Source organism: Bombus fervidus, chromosome 3 (genome assembly GCF_041682495.2).
Source record: "Bombus fervidus isolate BK054 chromosome 3, iyBomFerv1, whole genome shotgun sequence".
Taxonomy (NCBI): domain Eukaryota; kingdom Metazoa; phylum Arthropoda; class Insecta; order Hymenoptera; family Apidae; genus Bombus; species Bombus fervidus.
Genome location: NC_091519.1, coordinates 8791944 through 8808170, shown reverse-complemented (window position 1 = coordinate 8808170; position 16227 = coordinate 8791944). Strand labels below are relative to the sequence as shown.

Genomic DNA, 16227 nt, shown 5'->3' with positions numbered 1-16227 from the left:
GAAGAATTGATCGAATGAAGCCAATTTATTTCGTGCGTTATATTTCCTCAGCAATATATGCTTAAGGTTATGATCGTAATACGACGCATGCCAACGATTGTATTTGAAATATTGCACGCTGAAACAAATGATTTAATTTTGCAAATTAACCATCCAGTCACGAACGACGTTGAAATCACCTTCTATTAGACGTATTCTGCTAATTTCATCAGGCCACGCCATATGTATGTTGCAAGTTAATACAAAAAAGAATATTTCCCTCTTCTTCCTTTATTTTCATTCTTTTTCCTTGCTGCATTGAAAGTCTCCTAATGATAAATCTATACAAGATACATATTTTGTTCGCGAGCTCGTACAGAAAAATATGAAAATCATTCGCGACTCGAGACTTAGGTAACGTAAATCCATCCAAGACCAATCTTTATGAAACTCACGATTCCTCGCCTACCGCAAACCTTAAACGATCGAACAGCGAATTTTGGCAGACGCAGCCCTTACAAAACCTATAAAACAGAGCGAAACGTTTGGAGTGACTCTCGATTTCTCGGTAGAACCGGTCGAGTTTCGAGAAAACGTTTTCGATGCAGCTGGAAAGGGGGCGTAACCTCTTCGAAGATTTACTTCCGACGGCAGGGTATACGCATTACCTGGATGCAATTTATTACCAGCAAGCACACATATACGTGCAACTCCATTGAATAATAGCGCATTACCCGCGTGTTGCGGTCGTGTACGCTCGCGCGCACACGGAGGCCATACTAATTCCTTGTATAAATAAAGGACTTATCTGCGACCTGCACTCGTTCTCTAGACGTTATGATATACTAACCTCATTAGCATGAGGCGCAGCGAAGAAGTATGGCTTCAATAACGGTGACGCTGCGTGAGGATCGATGATGCGGTTGAAAGCAACTCTTCGTGTATTAGATTCGTTTGAACGATCGATTGTCAGTGTTTTGATATAAGAGGCGAGTAATTTAGCTACTTGTTTGTTTGTTGACGATTGAAACAAGTTTGGTCGTAGATTTGATACGGTTATTTGGAAAATATTGAAGATTAATACAATTTAGAGTAGAACTTAGACGTAGGAAGCACTGTTGTATTATTAACATCAGATTAATGTTTTTGATTTTTTGTTTTATTAATTTGTTGAAAGTTTGGTGACTATAGATAGCTGTAAGTTTTGGGAATGGTATTCGTTGAACGTAGTTCTAGTTAATTCTTTAATGTAATTGTTGCGCTTTCGCCGTAATCTAAAAATGCTGTAGAAAATAAAGTATAACAGAAATACGATTTTTCTTCAAAATATTATTTCTCTCGCAAGATATCTATCTTTCAAAATAAGCCACCTTCTCGATTATCATCGTTATCTACTTTTTCCATAAGTTGCTTTATTATAAGCTGCTAAATTAAGTCTAACTTATTCTTCGGTAATGGATACATAGAATGTTTAAAAACAAGTGTATGGAATTTTAAGAGTATTCAATAGTTAGAATATTCAGTAAGAGGATAGAGGAAATTTAATCAGCGTTAAATCTAGGATAAATTTTCTTTCAAACGATAATAGATACACTGACTCACAAATAAAAATATCTAAGAAACAAAAGTTTCACCACAATTAATGATTATCGCTGTATCGTAATAAGTATCAACGAAAGCTTTCTTTCTCCATTTAGTAAAGGTGTTCAATTAACGTATCTTCCACCTGCTGTAATATAATGTTTGTAGGTGAAACATGTACAGCGAAAACCTACGTACATGTATTACAAATATAGCACATTGTTCATTATAGACGAATAAATGAAACTCATTAAATATTTCTACAAAGACATATGAAATTAAATTTCACGCTGAAAGTAGAGACGCTAAAATCTGTACTGGTCGAACTATTTTATATACTTCTTAATAAATAATATAAATTCTTAAAAATCTATAACGTATATTATGAGCATAATTCTTCATGAACGCACAATTCATCCTTCTAATAGAAGTCATCTTGTCGATCATCGTGTCAGTTGCCTTATCCGGTTTCCAAGTTACTTGCAATATTCCCAATCCAATCCAGTCAAATACGAGTCCCGTTAAAGTGTCGAATCGACATGAAAATTCACGATCCTATGACGTGATCCTATATCCGTGTAATTAATAATCGTGTGTCATTCCAGCCTCAAATTACACCAGCTGCATCTGTCACCGTGTGTTATCGGTACCGTTACCTTTTTCCTGCTATCGCTCATTAATACCGCTATTACCGCGTTATATCGACCTATTATCGCATATCTACTGTTCGTTCCGTTATCCCTGTGAACGCCAATTCTTTTCTTTGCTCGACTTTCGAATTGAAAATTATCACGTACAAATTAGAGAATACAATAGTTTAGAGGTGTGATACGTTAACGGTGTAATATTACCGATATGTAAACCATTTAAAATGTAATTCGAGATTCGCGAAAGGTTCCAACGAATAACGAAGAACTACTGGATTGGCAACTAAGTGATTGCGGATTTTGCCATTAGGTAGTAATAACAAAATCGGCAATCACTTAGTTGCCAACCCAATAGTTATCAAAACCATTGTAGGGGCACTCGACAGTAAACTTTTCTGTTTCTGTCCCGTGGCTCGCCACACAAAGACCCTATTCTTCGGATAAGATGATTGCCAGATGTCGATACATCCTCGCGGAATATTTTCAGCTAGCCTAAGGACATGAAATAAATCTTAGAATTTATTTAGCCAAGGTTCTCCAAAGTGACAAACAGTCTTTCTCTTAGCAGTCCCTATACCTATCACCTCCTACGGGAAGATACGAGAAATCTGCTTTTCTCACGTACGATGTTTCCCATTAGCGACTTTCTTTCAAGGGCAGTTAACATCCTCTTCCAACCACCAACACAAGAATTAGCCAATTAACAACGGCCTCCATTTCCCTCGCTTTCCGAACCAAGGCTTTCTTTAACGAAGCCGATGATCTCGCATCCTAAGACACACCCCAACATAGTTTTCCTTCGCGGCATCGTCGTGACGGAAAGTCGGTCGTTACATATCGGTCCGAAGCAATCATTGGCAAGTCATAGTAATTGTTCAGAGTTCCTCGGCATCTTAGGCAATCATCATCCGAACTTATTGCGCGAATCAAAAACGCACCGACCAGAAGTCGAACTTGTAATCGCAAACCGCGAACTGCTAATTTAATAATCGCGAGTCCTAAGTGTACACCTTGAATATATTATAATAAATTTCTTTTGTTGAGTATACTCAAGTGTTTCTTCGTATCACTATCACGATCCATCACCTCACCATCATACAGCTAAAACAGCTTAGAAGTATAGCGTTTACTCTACAGTTGTATAATTATATGAATTATACTTTGACTTATAATCATAATTGTGTAACGAAGCGTTTCCAAGTTGTCATTTACTTTGTGATTCCGCAATTCAAAAATGCGATTTATTTGTCTCGTACCCCTTTGAATCGGATGGACACAATGATAAATCATAAAGCAGAGAATGTGTGATGCAACAGTTCAAGTTTTACTGCAAACGCTTAATCGTTAAAGAACGAGAAAGTACAGATTATGCTAATAAAGAACAGGCTTCGAAAATTTCCACAAAATCGAATAGCGGAAAGGGGGACACGGAGCATATGGTGCACGCGACCGATGCAAAATATGTAGAGGCTATAAATTCGCGCGGATATCAGCGTGATCGTGGCCAAAAATTATGGCTTGCCGGAAAACGCGATGGATGATGCCGAAACGAAAACGAAGCGCACCGGCGTGCATCGACCAATCGCTGCGGTCTTGTGTAAGTCGTGCGACCACTGATTGGAACGGGCGTGGGTGTATCGAATCGATTAGACCGGCGATCGATTATCGCGCGAACCGCTCCGCGCGCGTCCCGGAAACTCTCCACTATTGCTCCACTTTCCACGTTGTCCGTGATTCCTTCCTCTCTTCTCTTCCCCCCATTTTCCGTACATTAGGTATTCCTTTTATTAGTCGGTGGTTAACTTTTGGCAATTTCTGTACCGATTATTAACTCGTAAGGGCGGAGTCTATCAGACTTCAATAACTTTTACTTTTCATGGTAATTTAATAAATGTCGATCGTAAAGTGTTGTGTGTATCAATATCTAGTAATCTATAGATGTGCATATAATTTAATAGTGTTTAAATAATGTAATACGTATAACATAGAATAAAATAACGTAATACGTATAACATAGAATACTTCTTTATTTTTTAATCACATATTTTTACATTTCTGAACATATTACCAATACGACGAAATGATCAGCCATACCAGTTACAGATCGACTATAATTGGTTCGCAATCAATGAGATAAAACCTAAGTAAGATTGATATAGAACACGCAACGAAGATTTGTAAAAGTTACTTGCTACCATTACAGGAAAATAATCAATTGAATGTTAGACATTCGCGTGCTCAATTCTCTGATTTAAAGCTTAGACCTCGTCGAAAAGATTTTAAATAAAGTAGAGAAGTTCGGAAAATTCTAAATGTGTTATGTGGGATCAAAGAACGCGAAATATTATAATATGAAAATTCATCGGCTAGAAAACGTACATATATACAAGGAAAGATATTAATCGTTTATAATTTACGAGATCCTTCAAACGAAATAAAAATCCTGAAAGTTTGCATAGCTTCTAAATATCTTCTCGGATTAATTGCTTTTCTGTAAATATTCTAATACTTGTGAGCGTATTCATGTACTTTTGTATCTTTAAATTGCTTTTAGTGGCAGAAAAGATTCAGTGAGATACCAGATAAAGTTCATTGTTTGTGCATGGAAAGTTTACCGCCACAAAGTCTAGACAGGAAATTTTCGAGCCTTGAACAGGTGAACAATTAGCGTTCTTCGTTTTTTATACGCCTATAATACACGTTATGTGTACATAATATTCTCTGTTATCGACTGTTAATTGGTCTTTAACCAGTTGCTTGGAAGTATTCTTTCCAATTATTCCCCGACGCGTTTGAGCAACTCATTAACATGTCTTCAGTCAACTTCAGGAATTACCTGTTTTAATACACTAACCGAGTGATTCGTTGTTGCATCAAGCAGTTATGCGATCGACGAGAATACTGCAAACAATGAACAGACGTCATATTCCAATTAAAAGAAACTTACGTCAAGGGTATAATGCAATGACAAAATGAATTATCTTAGTAAGCAATTATCATTTTTTTTATCATGAAATCGAGTGTGCCGGAATAGCAGGATGTTCGAATAACATGTGCAGGCCAGAAAAATTCAACAGCCGAAAATTAAACACGCCAAATCAAACGTGAAATAAATTCAACATTGATATCTCTGTGATAAATCACTCAACTCCAATCCGTGATTATACGCGGTAATTATCAATGCTAGCAGATATTCTCGGTAAATTTAATTACAATATTTGTACGAGTTGAAATTATCTACGTTGAAAAGCCTCGAACAATAAAAACGATCCTAACAGCGACAATGAAAGAAATGTAATTGAAGATTTATTCGGAATAATGCAGCAGACTGATTTCTCTGATGGATACGCTCTTTGCCATTTACATACTCGTATTTTTCTTTGCTGCTTTTTCATCGAAAATATGAGATTGCACGAGTGATGGCCGGACGAATAACGGTACCGAACTCTCCGGCACGTTTGCATTATGTAACCATGTTTTAAAAGCCAGTCGAGGAGGTAATTAACCACTGTTTGCTGTGCAATTATAGGAAACGAGGTGTTTTCGATCCATTGCCGCGTACTTGAACGCGCGGAGAGCTATCGTTGTCGGACGAACGGGGAAGCATTACGAATTCATGGTGAAAAATACAGCGCACCGTGCTCTGTAATTGAGCAAACCGGAGATCAACTTTTCGAAAAATGTTAGAGACGTATTAATGGTAGCGTTATTTATTTAACGAACACCGTCCAGACAAATTGAAATGGATTATTTATTATCTTGCGAAATTATACACCAGAGGATGAAGTTTTCACTTTTAAGAGTAGTTATCGCTTTTTTGTCGGTGAATTGATTTTGCTTGTTGTATAAAATAGCTGCAGTAGAATTGCGAAACTTTCAATTTATATGTAGAAATTGATGCAATTGTATTGCATAATTTGTTTGATAAAATGATGAAGATACTAGAATGGTCCATAAGCTCGTGCATTTTCTTGATATATTTCCTTCTATTATTTTTTACAGCAAATAAAGTTATTTGTTTTATGTGTTAATGTTATGCCGGTCTTGGTTTCTTGGTGTCGTATATCTCGTTCGATTAATTCACTGTATTTCATCATTATTTGCTCAGAAAGGAATATGGAAAAATTGGAAGATCGTATACTTCTTCTTCGCTACTGGAGGCAGAACTTTAAACCAGGAGAGACGAAGAAAATATTACATTTCTCCCATTTATAAATGAAATAACTTTAGTCGTTCGAAAAAATAATACAAAGGAGTATGTTTAAAAATCGCACGAACTTATGCATCACGTTGGTACTAACCAATTTGGGAAATTATTTGCAATTATTTGCATTTTTTCTCCACTCGTCAAAACAAACTTTATGTATCAAGTGAAGTAGGTGTCAAACGTGTTTGAAGACAAGTACTCGTAAATTAGGGCGTTGACTTGGAAAAGAACGAGCGATTAGTTGCTACCCTGATTCACAAACGAGCGAGACGAGGGGTAAAGTGTAGTGCAGGTCACTTATGATAATACCTATTCTGGTAATGCACACCGATGTGGGCAACCTTGAAGAGATAAATTTCGCGATAAGCCCGATAATTAACGCCACTAATGGTTATTATTATCTCGGTTCTAAGGGAAAAACGTTCGAGGAACGCGTGCAAATTTTAAGTGGAACGTGTTAATCGCAGCACCTCAGTTGCACGACTTTTGCGACTCAACGATGATAATATCCGAAATAACAGGATTGCGAAATTGGATCTGCCCGCGACCATGAAAAGAGAAACGCGTGATCTGCAAAGATGTGTCTTTTCACTTTCTCTTTTTCGTGTTATATTCTTTATAAATACAAATACAGATGATTATTCGAATTTTGGAAATAAAATATACTAACAAAAATAGATTCTATAATACATGTTGGCATTTATTATTAAAATAGTTTTATAGTAATAGATTTTTTCTGTGTATGAACGATGTCATTTTCTAGCAATAACGTGAAATTTAATTCGTATTTAAAATATTTAGTTATTTAATTAGGATTTAAGTGACAGATTTAGTATTTAGATATTTGAACAGCTGTTTAAATTTATTTAGAAATTATTAAGGGCGAGTTTGTGCAATATCAGCTTGGATTTTGAAATAATTTTTTAGAGTATAAATGTTTGTTCTTGTAATAATAATAATAATAATATCGGTGAAGGATATTGAAAATGTTTCTGCTTTGAGGTATGAGGTTTTTTGAAACACAAAACTGGAATTCAGTTATGCTATTGATTATAGTGTGATTAAAAGAAGCTTTTATTTTTCTCCCTATGTTATTTTCCATTGCACTCAATTACAATTACAATTTCATCAGTACATAATCGAAATATTGTTCAACGATTTACTTGTATCTGATAACTGCTTTCATTGTATATTTCGATGATTGATAAGGAAACGATACTGATTGATTTCCTGCTTACATCATTTTTATGTCATCTACCTTTATACATAGATTTTATCAATCTTTATATCTAGAAAAGAACCTCACAATCTGTCACATAAAATTTTCTAAACCATTCTGTCTCACAACGTTAAAACTAACAAAAGCTTCGGTATGCACAACTTTTCCAATTATCAAGCCTATAAATTTTAATAAATTAATTGTCAATTCTATCAAAGTGTTAAATATTAGTATTATTTCAAACACAAATTTAATAAAAAATTCATATTTAAATGAATTAGGAATACGAACGAATACATCGTTGATTTTAGCAAACTTTTAAATATTCCCGTGCTATACCCCAAACACAAATTGAAAATTTACAAATGAAATGTTGTTAAGTTAAAAGAAGAAAAGAATCTTGTTAAGTTAAAAACGTGAAAGATGGAGTTTATATATATCAAAATCTCCTTAATATCACAAATCGTATATTGCAAATAGATTTATCAAAGTATGACCTCGAATCAAAGCTCGAACCGTTAATTACCTGGCAATGACGCATTACGAGAGATAACAAGTATTATAAAATGTCAGGCAATTGCTAACACAAAGCAGTTTTTATGCAACAACTTTCTTGTTGATTATCACACGGTTCATAATTATCGCGACAGAAGAACAACGCGTTAGATGACGCAGATGGTATTCGATTTACTGACGAACAAGTTTACGAGCAACGCAGTAATGACGCTGCGATAATGTATCAGTAATATCTGTAATATTACGTAACCTGTGCGTGGTTGAAGACGCAACAAGCGCTAAAGGTGTTTGTTGCTTTTCGACGCGTGTCATCCTTGCTCGAAGGAGAAACAGTTGCTGTACAAATGACGACTACTGTTAGCTTATCAAGAACCTCAGTAAAGAAATCATAGATCTAAAGTCTAAAGTTCTTTCCTTCTTTCGATCATTTACTATCCAATTGTATCTTCTTTATATCATTAAACAATTTTTTCAGTTCGATAGGAAAATATTATGTGAAAGAATTGATGTTCATATACCTGAGTTTTACGTTCCTATTTTATTGTTAAATTTCTTAATACATTAATAATGTTGTCATTTTTCTTAATATATTTATTTGATAATATTTTTTACGTTAGTAAGTGTAGGTTAATAATTGTATATTATTCTTTTAATAGGTACATTAATATTTGTAATCTCTTTATTTTAATTTTATGCTATTTTAAATGTTTGTTTGCTTGTTGAAACAAAAGTGATATTGAATCATAAAAATTTGAATACCTTCGTCAGGATACATGTAACGTGAATTAAATATAGAAGAAGTAAGTTTCATGCTAAATTTTGTTTTTGTGTTACGTTTATGGTTTTTGCATAATTTATGAATTTTCGTAATTTAGTTCTATTTCCGAATAATATTTTGATATATATTTTCGTATATGGTCCAGTTAATATTTCATGCACAACTTGTGTATTAAATCATCACTTATGCAATGAAATCGGGAGAAAGACATAGAATTTTGTTGCATCTTTAAGTGAAGATGAGGAAAATAACTGAAAGTGAGTTGTAATATTAAGGAAACACGAAAAGCTTTGCCAGTAATTACGCTGATAATGAAAGAACCGATTTCGAAAGTCATTTTGATACCACTTGTCACCAATCTACGCAATTAGCTTTGAAATTAAACACGTTTGGCCTTGCTACGCTTAAATGTCATTTCGTTGTCGATTTCTTCATAATCACCAATTATCTAAAAGTAACATGCTGGAACATTAAAATTCTTAACACAGCAGTTTATAAAAAAGGATATAGGAAGACACTGATTTTGAGAAAAAGCAACAACTAAATGCGCTCTGGAGCATTTAAGAGAAGAAAAATAGATCTCTCATTTATCACAAAATCCTTTTATCAAACAAATCGTCTGCGATTACACACAGAATCTAAAGCCTCTAAAACTCTAAAACGCTAACCTGTGTAACATGGCTGGTGGATTCGTTTCAGAATCGCGAGACATCGTCGCGAAAATCAAAAACGACATTTCTGTAAGCGTTGCGTCGCGATGTAATTCACGGAACGTAATTGGTCGAGGCGGGTTTAAACGTTCGCGCAGCGACATTCCATGGCTTTTGGTATGCAAAAATCAGACAGCGAGAACCGTACAAAAGCTCGAGCTCGTGGCGATAGACAGAGAGAGAGAGAGAGAGAGAGAGAGAGAGAGAGAGAGAGAGAGAGAGAGGGAGAGAGAGAGGGAGAGAGAGAGAGAAATAAAAAAAATATAGAAGAGTAAAGAGACTCGGCGGCGAATTGAAATCACACTGCGGCAACAACGAGCTTTCGGGCAGCGCGGCGTTTCCGCGCAAAAATCCAATGGTTGAATCGCGTAATTATCCCGAAGACGATTAACGACGACGTCGCGACGCCTCCCTTTTGTTCGAGACCCACCAACCGCCGCCAACTTTCTTCTGTTTTATTCGGTACAGGTAATTAATTGCTAGTGGTTATTAATTAATTTCGCGGCATTGTGCGTTCGCTATGATTTACGAGATGTTTGAAACCTCTAATTGATTTTGATGGAAATTTATTTTTTCAATTTTGGATTTTTTTCGTTGTGGAGTATTAAGAGGTAAAAATTCTTATTCAATACATTTTATACATATTTATATGAATTTTATGATATTTATATGACGATATTTATAATTATATAGGAATTTTAGTTACTAAATCGCTCGTTTTGTCAGTGATATTGAATGTTAATTGATATTTATCGATAATTAATTCTACGAAGAAAGATATTTATGTATATTAATAACTGACGAATTTTTATTGCTATATGTCCAAGTAATAGGTATCTATAAATTTATAAAATAGGTACTCAAACATATATTTTTTGATAAATTTAATCTCTTCTGAGGATCCATAATTTTTAACTTAATTAATCTGTCTCTTACAAAATTACCATCATCGTTATCTTTATCTTGACCATTACATGTTACATAAATTATACGCACACCACATTTAAACGTATATATATATATATATATATATATCTACTTCAATTTAATCAAATTTCATACTATCTTTTACAACTCGTATCATGATCAGAGTGCTTGAAACGACCGAGCTTCCAAAACAAGGCAAGCATTTAAATGCTGCACGTGGACGTGTCAAAAATAGTATTCCTGCCTTGATAACGCAATAACTCAGCGAGTAATAAACAGAAAATTACGGAAATTAAGTGGTTGCCACGGTTACTAATGCCCCGAGAAGAATTCTGCATTTTCAAGGAACAACCTTCCGTCATTTCTTCGTCCCTACGGACCAAACATCTACAGAAAAGGACAGAAAGAAATATCCAGCATTTATAATTGAAAAAATTACTGATATTACTAGAAATTCTACACCACGTACACATTACTATTAAGGTAAAGAAAACGTCTGCTCATTGCATTTTTCTTGAACATTCAAGACATTTTAACGCATTCCTCACTTTCTATGTAATTCAACTAAGATTATTTTAATTGTTAGAGCGTAAACCAGAAAACGACGATGTATTGAATTATTTGTTAATAAGATTCAATTGATGGTATCCCTTAACGATCAGTGAGAAACAACAAATCGTTTTTTATACACTCTTGGATTTGCGTCGTTCAGTTATTACTTTCTTAGATCCGCATAAAATTTCTTGAACAGAAAAGAAATTACAGATTCGCTTCACTTACGCATCGTCCCTGAAGACCTCGATTCTGCAACTTGTAAAACCCAAAACAACTCACTCAAACGATGTATTCACGATATATCCACTATCCTAAAAAAAAAACCAGCACCAGGACTACAAAAGATCCAGCCAAAGACATTGAACTTTTCGCAACCTATCAGTGTCTTATTCGAAAAGAACGCTGCTGACATTTGAGGATCTTCATCTGAATACTCGTAAGAACAACTCCTAACCCAGCGTCAAGTATCAACAATTTTCATCGCTCATCGTTTCAGTTTCGAATTACGCGATTCGTTAAGCGCGTAGTTCCGGAAACTAGCAACGGAGATAACACGCAAGATGCACCGTAAAAGCACCTAGCCACAAATCCCAAAGGATGAATAATTAACGCGAACGGTAGATTCGACTCTTGGACCTCTACAGAGCCCTTTCACAAAAAAATCCTACGGACAAACTTCCTGGTCTTTTTACAAACGCAATCAAAGAAAACGGCTGAATACACGCGAGGCGTTTTGCAAACTTAATTGGCGGTCCTCGGCCGCAGATCCATGTCGGTAGATTGCATTCTGCTGCCGAAAGATGCAAACGTAGATCAACTTTCCTTTTCGTTTCGCAACGGGGGCTGGCTGTGCTGGTTTGGCTCGATTCGGCTATCGATTTGACCGATCGCGATATCGATTCGCAAGGATTCTGCGGACCCTACCGTTGCGAAATCGACCGCGCAGCTGCTGATATATTTAAGCGAGACTGTCTATTGGTAAACGAACCGGAATCTGGGCCAGTTACAACACCTGTCACAGCGTAGTCCACACTGAATCGTTGTCGTTTAGCTCCTATGCCAAATTTCGCGTCGTAAACACAACCACGAAATGTTCTTAAATGAGAAGCAGGATTCTGCTTGAATTCTGAGACACGGTCGCGTACTAATAAATGGTCGTCGAGGGATGAGATCAACGATAACACAATTAGCGTTGAAAGCCAACGAGTTTGGCTTGAATCCGGTGATGGATGATTACGATACTTAGCCGCGCGCATTGTGCTAGGTTCATCTGAGGCTCCGTTCCATTGCCGATTGTTTCGTAAGTCGGTGGAGAAGGGTTCTACTAAGTGGGTATTTTGAAACCATTTGTTTCTGGGGTATAGGAGTTGTGGTAAAGCGAATTTGCGAATAAAAAGGTTATAGTAGAAGGGATAGATAGAATTTTGTTTTTGTTTAACGTAATATAATTTAGAGAGGATTTTTAAATAGATTCAGATCCCTATGGATTTGTGGGAAATCCATCCTCGGCCGTTATAAAATTCATAATCAGAGGATTGCGTCAAATTGACAAACGGCCTTATCCCACCTTAGCAAAGATGTCATGCAGCGTAATGGTATCAAAATGCACGTGTGATCGAAGATATTTATTTCCTAATACACAAACTCTTAAACTATCCATTCTGTGTTTCACGGATCGAAGATATATGTACGAAAAAGAGGAAAACACGGGCTCATGCATATATAACTGTCGTGCAACGTGATACATACGTACGTACCCCTTTTATCAATAACGTTACGTGGCATACATTGATTTAAGGCTGCACGGTTATGCTGGCACCGAGAAACGGTTTACTCGCGAACAATGTAAACTGCAGACGATACAAATTACAGCTGTCAACGAAGCCACTCGTGGAGCACAAATGACGAACCGATCTTCACGCCTACTCGACTGTAAGTCAATATTTACGAACCGTTTAATGTGAAAGGGCGAGACGCGTACGAGGATGGGAAATCCCCCTTGCTTTTATTGCCCTCTAACGCTGAATGGTTTCGTAGATAAATAATCGTTCTTGACAGATCTCCCTAATATTTTATATGATTTTCATTAAGTACTTACTTATATCTGCAGACAATGGAATTTTTCTACATATTTACTGCTACTGGCGCATATGGAGCGCTGATTCAATTATTTCATTATTAGAACGACACAACTACTGCATTTTGGTTTTTGTGTATGATCATGAAATAACACAGAGAAGTAAGCAAAGCACTGAACAGTGCAAAAGACATTGTTACATGAGATAAACATATTTCTGATGAAACGAGAATACAAAGAATTCGAGCAGAATTTGAACAGCAGCGAATGAGTTCGACGAACAAGTATAGGCAACTTGGAATTGTATTCTATGAGATGAAACATCAACTACCCCTACATCAATTCCTATTAAATGACAATGATACACTAATTTCCATTTTGACAATATGAAAACTGAATAATTTTATTGTGAATTAAATTTTACAAATATTCCAATTGTCACGTGTGCATGTAAAAGTATTTAAACATCATGTGAGCCATATGTGTGTATCATATGCATAGTTCAACCTTCAACGATGCAACATATCTGTATTACTATGTACAATTCGCTTTATTGAAAATATGCGAATTACCAATTTGTATTTTGCAGTTTGATAGTATTTAGAACATGCCTTTTCCGACTTCTAATTACATAGACTTCACGATGATGAATGAAAAAAATGGGAAACAAATAATCTATGGCTTATATGGAATAAATCGACCAAAATATGAAAAAGAGAACTATTATAAATTACGTCTGAACTAGACGAAACAACATTCCATCGAAAGAAGAAATACAAGATCTTCGTTCTGATCCATGACAATGCGTCCAAAACAAAAGAACAACGGAACCATGAGATCCACTATGTGTAATCAAACTCGATTCGTCGTTTATCCACTCTAATTGCATTTTCACTAGGTTTTCCTCGAACAATCCCTGGTTCTGGAGCTCGAAGCGGCCTCGAACGACCGCTTCCGGTTTCACTATGTGTTCACCCCTAATGCTTACGCAACAATCTCTTTCAACGTGTACTCGCGGGAGAAGCGTGCAACTCACGTCTTTAAAGAGGCACACTCACTCGCCACGGTTGGTTATCCTCAAACGTCCAAGCTTTACAAAAAACAGCAAGACACCACCGTAAAATTGGCTCACCAATTGGAAACCGACATTGAAGGAACAACAAACACTTTCGAACTTCCACGACGCGATACATTATATATGATCGTACACAAATCGAAAATATTTGGGCCTAACCGTCTGAAACTTCAATTTGAAACTCGGTTCCTTTGATTTCTCAGCAGAGAAATCTCACGTTGCAAGGAACTCGCCTATGCCTACCTGTCTGTGTCGTGCTAGATTCTTCCCCTGCTCCAATTGCCTAAATCAGCCAAGCACACAAACTCACGTACGCACACACAGTGTGATACGTATATATGCACGGGTATGTAGCGTGACGAGCGTACGTCGTACACGTGCGCGCGTTCGGATACACACCTGCACGTGTTACTCCTCGATGATGGAGGCCGAGGTACGGACGACTAACCGGAAGGACCGTTTGCACCTGGCCACACCGTGTATCTCTCCAGTGCGTCCCGTATCCTTTTTCACTTAAGAGCCGCGATCGCGCGTGTCCGATTAAACGTGACAAGCGATTGCCTTGGTCTTCGCACTGCTCGAACACCCGCGTCGGATTTTTCCTCCTTATATCCTTCCTTTATGATCTTCTGTTGGTCGGTGGTCGGTGGTCCGTGTGCGCGCAAAGGTGCGTGTGCCGACGGATGATGTGTGCACGGACTTCGTATACGTTCGCGTGTGCGTATATGTTGTTGGGTCACCTGTGTATATCTCTCCCTCTCTTTCTCTGCCTCTACGTATATATACACATATACGTAAGTTTTGTGTGTGTGTATATATATATGTATACAGGGTGCGCGCGTATGTAGACGACGACGTGCCGCCGCGACTACAGGTCTGTCAGATCGGACGCGCGTCGACGCTGATTACGGCGAGAACGTGATACAACAAGCGAGGAACGGTAACACACAGCTCGGTGTACCAGAGGAGACTGCTGGGTCCCCCACGGTTTCGCCAAGTGCTGGCCGCTATAGTGGAAAGATATATAGCGTATTCGTAGCGTGTGTATACGCTCCGCGCTGCTGGATTCTCAACGCGGATAAGGTGGAGGGGTTGATCGTGACGGTCGGGGAGTACGACGGTTTGGTGGAAGGAGTGAGATCCATTCGAGGGGGAGGGAGAGTGCGAACGAGTTAGAACGGCGTGGAACGAAGCACGGAGGGGTTTGGGGGGAAGGCGCACGCTCTAGGCGCTATGACGTAACTCGAGTCATCCTGGATGTATGTGCCCCGGGTGGAGGGGAGACGGCGGGGAAACAACGGCGGCGCTGAGAAGAAGTGGGGAGCGCACCATGGAGGGGTGAAAGTGCAAGGGCGCGGTAGTGGGGAGCAGTAAACGGAAGGAGGGGAGGATGGCGGTCATTAGTGCTACTGGGACACGGAAGCGAATCCTCGCTACCCTCCCCGCCTCTCCGTGCGGCCCGTTTCGCGACCCGGCACCAGTAACCACCCACTCTTTTCTATTTTCCTCTCGGTCGCTCTGTCGGCTCTCTCGCGCTCCCTGTATGTATTTTCCACGCTCGTTCTTCTCTTTCTTCCCTCTCGTGTCTCTCTCCGCTTCGTCTTCCTCCGCGCTCCGTTCCGCTCTTCCTCGCCTCTCCCTCTTTGCCGTGCGACGCCTCGCGCGTTCGTGTATTATCTATATAACGCGAGCGGCCCGGGGGTGCGCCTGCACTCTGCAGCTGCATACAACCCCCTTTTGCAGATCTCTGTGCCAACTACGAGAGAGTACATCTACGAGCACGAACACGATTAGGCCGCGCTCGCGACCTCGTCCTTGCCAGCCAGCCAAGATCGGGGCCGTTACGTTGCCTCGTGCCCGTCTGTTCGTTTCTCCTAGTTCGCTTGCTCGCTCGCTCGCTCGTTCGCCGCGCGCGGTTTCTTTGAAACGATACGCTTCCGCGGCATGGAATGCGTT

General features: G+C 38.2%; 1 protein-coding gene across 2 annotated transcripts in view; it reads right to left on the bottom strand.

Moving 5' to 3' along the window:
• The window catches only part of LOC139985349 (uncharacterized), a 119526-nt gene extending 104636 nt beyond the window's left edge, over nt 1-14890 (bottom strand). Inside the window, exon 1 of one of the 2 annotated variants that reach the window (XM_071999726.1) lies at nt 14671-14890. The gene's annotated coding sequence lies outside the window, so the exon portion shown is untranslated. The remainder of the gene's footprint in view (nt 1-14670) is intronic. The other variant, XM_071999724.1, reaches the window with a different exon arrangement.
• Between the last annotated feature and the right edge of the window lie 1337 nt (nt 14891-16227).